The sequence below is a fragment of the Nothobranchius furzeri genome, chromosome 6 (assembly GCF_043380555.1).
Source record: "Nothobranchius furzeri strain GRZ-AD chromosome 6, NfurGRZ-RIMD1, whole genome shotgun sequence".
NCBI lineage: Eukaryota > Metazoa > Chordata > Actinopteri > Cyprinodontiformes > Nothobranchiidae > Nothobranchius > Nothobranchius furzeri.
Genome location: NC_091746.1, coordinates 30,126,126 through 30,131,612, shown reverse-complemented (window position 1 = coordinate 30,131,612; position 5,487 = coordinate 30,126,126). Strand labels below are relative to the sequence as shown.

General features: G+C 42.7%; 1 long non-coding RNA gene across 1 annotated transcript; it reads right to left on the bottom strand.

Annotated features, from left to right (window-relative positions):
- Window positions 1-1,563: 1,563 nt before the first annotated feature.
- Window positions 1,564-3,127, bottom strand: LOC107394491 (uncharacterized). The gene is made up of 3 exons (XR_008563895.2): window positions 2,895-3,127; window positions 2,429-2,706; window positions 1,564-2,298 (listed from the first exon to the last, which is right to left on the bottom strand). It is a non-coding gene; the product is annotated as an uncharacterized lncRNA (long non-coding RNA).
- Between the last annotated feature and the right edge of the window lie 2,360 nt (window positions 3,128-5,487).

The window sequence follows — 5,487 nt, the reverse complement described above, 5'->3', positions numbered from 1 at the left end:
ATGCTCCCTGTTAAATTTGTCCTCTTCAGGAACACATGAAACTCAAAAAGGACAAACCACCTGCTTTGTTTTCCTCCATTTCTCATTTTTTTCTCCTGGAATTTTTTCATTTGATACTTTTTCTAAATATAACAATTATTCCGAGGCTTCCTGCTGAAGAGATTAGCAGATTAGTAGATTAGATCTGTTGCACCTACAGAGCCTTTTCTCTGACACCAACCTGTAGCTCAGATGCTGATCAGCATCCGTCCACCAGGTGTCCTCATCCTCTCATCGTGTCCTCTTGTGGTCTCATCTTTAGAGCTCTGACAGATACGTTTCCTCTGCCGTCTCCTCTGGTTTTCTGTCTCAGGTCCAGGACATGAAGAATCAACAACGTTGCTGGTTCAATTCCCACGGGCAACATTTCTGTGTGGTGTTTTCACCGTGCACGCTGCAGCTGGGATTCAAACCTTGCTCAGACCAGACCAGCTGCACCATCATGCACACACTTCAATATAAAAACGTGATCAAATAAAACATCTTTTCATGTTTATATGGTTTTTTATTCACTATTATTTCATGTTTACAGCTTTTAAGAGTTAAAGACCTGATAAAGGACCCCACTCACTCACAGATGAGTCTCTGTACTTATTATCCTGGTTGGCATCCTGACAAGCTTTTACTGCAAACTCAATATTAGCTCAGGGAGGACGGTTTAACAGACTCAGAGGAACCAGGCTTTCCCGTCTCTGCTCGCTCACGCTGTCGGGTTTTTTAGTTCCTTTTTCCTTTCAACACAAGGAACTCCTCTTTGTCTGCAGCTGGTTTAAGGTGAAGGCTCCTGTGTTTGTTACGTAAAACATAAACTCAGGTTCACAGTCTCACTGAAGTCCAGACATTGCAGGAGTGTGTTGTTGTGTGTTGTGCTCAGGAGGGGGAGAAGGGGGAGATCTTTGAAATGTGTGTGTGCAATGAGACATGAGGATATCTTTGTGGGTGCAGGTGCCCTGCTAGAATGCATCCCAGCGGTGCTTGTTGTACGAGATGTTCTGTACTTGGTGTAACGAGACATGGTTATGTCTCAGTGAGTGTAGTTGCCCAGTTTGGATGCATCCGAACAGTGCTTGGGTGTCTGTGTAGTGTTTTTAGTATGTAAGAATGGAAAAGAGAGCAGTGTGGTCAAATCTTTTACAGTTTTTCTCAATTGTTTACACACATTTCCTGAAAGCATGCCTCATATTCTCAGAACTCTTCCCACAAATCCAAAAAATACACACACACTGGGGCAAAAAACCCCTCACCTGCAAAATTAAACTTCACATTCAAAACATGTTATTGCTCCTCAAAATGTGATTTTGTTGTCAAATGACACACAAACCATCGTATGAACAGACATTTATAAGAACCAGCAGAACACTCATGTACTCAATGTTTAACATTATGATGAATGGAAAACACGTCTTCTCCATTCATCATAATGACTAACGCTGTTTTGGTTCGGTGTTACACCTACTGTACTACAGACAGTAAATACATGCATGTGTTGTTATGTTGTTTTTACACTCTGAACACACAAACACATGGTAGAAATTACTTTATTTTTCCCACAAAACATTGTACACAATGCTCATCCCATTCCCAACCAACACAAAGTTGCACACATACACTACATCCAACAGAAGAATTGACTGTGTACAGTTACAGTAAAACAATAAAACTATGCTGCATCCTCTCTTCTGTTGCGGTCTGACCACAGCGCCTCATCCACATCACCAGCAACGTTGTCCCTGGCCAAGCAGCGGGGGAAATATCTCCTAGCATGGCGATTCCAGCCATGAAATAATCAGCTGCTATATCTCCACACGCGTCCTCCATAGCTTGGAGAAGAGGTATACGGGTTTGTGACTGTCGGTCATACACCTTCCATCTCCAGGCAGAAAAAATTCCTCAATGGGATTGAACCGGTTATGAACCACAGCAGCCCTGTGGAAACTTACGTTGTCCCGAATGACAACATACCTGGGCTGTTCTGGACCATCTACCTGGTCTGGTGGGATGAGTGTGTAGGGTGTCCAGGAATGTGATCAGATGGGCGGAGTTGTAGGGGCCAAAGGTAGCACGGTGATGGATGATGCCGTGGTAGCCAAGCGCTGCACACATTGTGATGTTCCCTCCGCGCTAGCCAGGGACTTCAACAACGGCACGCTGGCCAATGATATTCCTTCCCCTCCTTCGTCTTTTTGTGAGGTTGAACCCAACCTCATCAATGAAGGTGAGCTGGTGCTCCACTGCAGCTGTCTCTAGCTCAGGGACTCTCTGAAACACACATGACAGCATCAGAAATAGACATGGAGTGGTCACTATTGTGAAGCACAGTCATTATGATTACAATATGTATAATTTACTGTACACAGTGGTGAGTGTATGCATCAGTTGCGGGACTCACTTGCACACAGTTATATCACAGTTCTTTGACTCTTTCTGAGTTTCGTTCAAATGGCAGCCTGTAGAGCTGCTTCATCCTGAGATGATTTCGGCCCAGACACGGTCCAGAGTTGCTAAGCTGACTATCAATATTTAGAATCATGTCGTTGTTTTCTATAATTTCTTTGTATTTGTTGTAATGTTATGGCATTGTTGTCCAGCACCATGTTGAGGATCTCAGCTTCCTGTTCAGGAGACAGAAGACGTTCCCGACCTCCTCGTGTCGGTAATCTTTCAGTTCTGCCAAACAAATAGTAAAATACTGTGAATACAAAGTAGGTATACATTTCCTAAATACTGGAAACATACTTTACAGTATTTTTACTGTCCAACAAAACCATCCACAGGCAATACTACTGTATACTCCCTGAATACTGATTGTATTGATATGCAGTACTGCCATTTTATAGTGAGAGAAGATTTTTTACCTATTCTCATTCCGGAAGGTCCGGATGATGGATGCCACAGTGTACCTGCTCTAGTTTGGCTGCACTCTTTGTCCAGCCTCCCTCATTGTAAGACCATGGTTGACCACATGATCAACCAAAGTGGCTCGGATCTCATCAGAGATTACGGTCCTTGGTCTTCCTCGTCCTCGTCCTCTTACTCTCACTCCTCTGGCTCTGCCTCTGTTTCCAATGTTGGCATCCATTGCTCCAACACAGAAGAGCTCACCTGTTGCCCTTTTATGCTAAAGCTCTGATTGCTGATTGTAAAACTGTGACGGGTGTTTGCCCTTGTGATGAGTCAGTGTGCACATTTATATAACTGTGTGTTCCTTGTGAGAACAAGACATTTTCTGCATGAACATTGTGCCAACAGCAGAGGTGTGTGTGTGTGTGTGTGTGTGTGTGTGTGTGTGTGTGTGTGTGTGTGTGTGTGTGTGTGTGTAAACTGGTCAACACTGTAATTACAGGACGAATTATAGAAATTATCATCATCTTCTGTTTCTGTAGGGTTAGGGTTATGATCACTCATTCTGAGATGATAGGAAGCAGAATGCTGGAATCAGTTGTTCAGCAGCTTTCCTCTCGTGTTACGGAATCAGGAAACAGCCTGCAGGAAGCTCCGAGACTCGGTCAGCTCACATCCGGACCTTCGTGATTCAGGCCTGAAGTTGCTTTAATCGGCTGTTTGGTGGTGGTGGGGGTGGTGGTGGTGGGGGGGTGGGGGGTGGAGGGGTGGAGCTCTTAAGCAGAAACAATAAACTGAAAATGGATCAAATCCTAAAGGTGGAAAATCAGTGATCAGAACCTCGATTTGTCTGGAGATGAAACCTGATGTTGGATCTTGTGGTTCTGATCACAGCTGGGTGAAGCTGATGACATGTTTGATGCAGGAGAACCAGAACATCAGCAGCAAAGATCTGCACCACTGTGGACTACAGAAGCTCATGAGGAGGTTCTCCACAGTCACTAACACCAGAGCAGCTCAGTGTGTGGTCCACCGGTACCCAGGGGCGTCGGACTGGGGGGGAAAGGGTACCGTTTACCCAGGGCCCACTGCAGGGAGGGGCCCTGAGACAGCTTTGAATAAAAATGTTTTATTGTTGTTGTTTTTTCCCCCCAACTTACTTAATGTCTTAATAAACTTCCATTTACCTGGATAAAGAGGTTAAGAAACAGAATTTCGCCTTAAAAATTCTAACTGAATAATCTCTGAGGCATCTATCACCCCTTAAAAATGTGCAAAGTGGTTTAGTCCACACCAGCGGCCAGGGGCTGCACGGCAGCATGTACAGCTATGAGACATCGCAGATGCCGACAGCCATAGCTGGAGGCAGGAGAGTCAGTCATGTCTTTTCCCAAGAAAGGGAAATCTGGCTTCCAGAAATAAAAGAAGGAGAAAAAGTTAATTGAACAGAAGCAAGTATTGACTAGGTTTTTCAAGAAGGAAGGTGAGCAGCAGCAGAACAGAGTTTTAGCTGATATTAGCTAGCTCTCAGAAGCTGCATTCATGTTAGGTGTTCAGTGTTAAACGCCTTTAGTTTCACCATCAAGATCAAATATAAATTAATTAGTGTTATCAGTGATAACACTAATTAATTTATATATATATTAATTAATTAGTGTTATCAGTGATAACACTAATTAATTTATATATATATTAATTAATTAGTGTTATCAGTGAAAACACTAATTAATATATATATATATATATTAATCAGAATTATTATCGCGGGCGGCCGCCGCCAATTAATTCGCGGACCTCGCAGTAAAAACAGGTTCACTCTGTGTGGATATTTCAGCTCCTTCCCAGTCATGGACCAGGACAAACTTGGTATCGATGGATTCGTGGTAATCTCAGGAACGTGAAGCTGCCACTGTTTTTCGTATAGCATGATGACACTGGTGTTAGAGGATTGTTATTGACTTGGTTAGATATTTTAAGCCTATTTTTAATTTCTTTATATTTGATCTTGAAAACGGACAATCTTATAATTTGGCTGATAATGCAGGGATTATAAAATTTAGAGTGCATTACATTCACAGAGAGAACCTGGTTTATTTCATGTCATATGTATTTAATATATCAATATATATATCAGTAGTAGCAAAGCTTAACATCATGAACCATGACAGACATGACTGAAGAGCAGATGAAGATATCATGCCAGGCACTGATGAGAAAATATTACAAGGATCTCACAGCTGAATTTGAGAATGAGATGCTACACCTGAGAACAATATATGGTGCCACATTTCCACACATTCGGTCTCCTCTTGAGCTGCTTAATGCCATCTACAGGATGCAATTACAGAGCATTTTTGGAGAAGTTTGTACTGGACTGAGGATATTTTGCACACTACCTGTGACTGTTGCTGGGGGTGAACGGGCTTTTAGCAAACTGAAACTGGTGAAAAATTATCTGAGATCAACAATGTCCCAGGATAGACTGAACAGCCTAGCTCTTCTTTCTATTGAAAGCCAATTAGCCAAAGGATTGGACTTTAAAGATCTCATAAGTGATTTTGCTAACATGAAGACCCGTCAGTGGGCATTTACTGGAAAATAAATTCC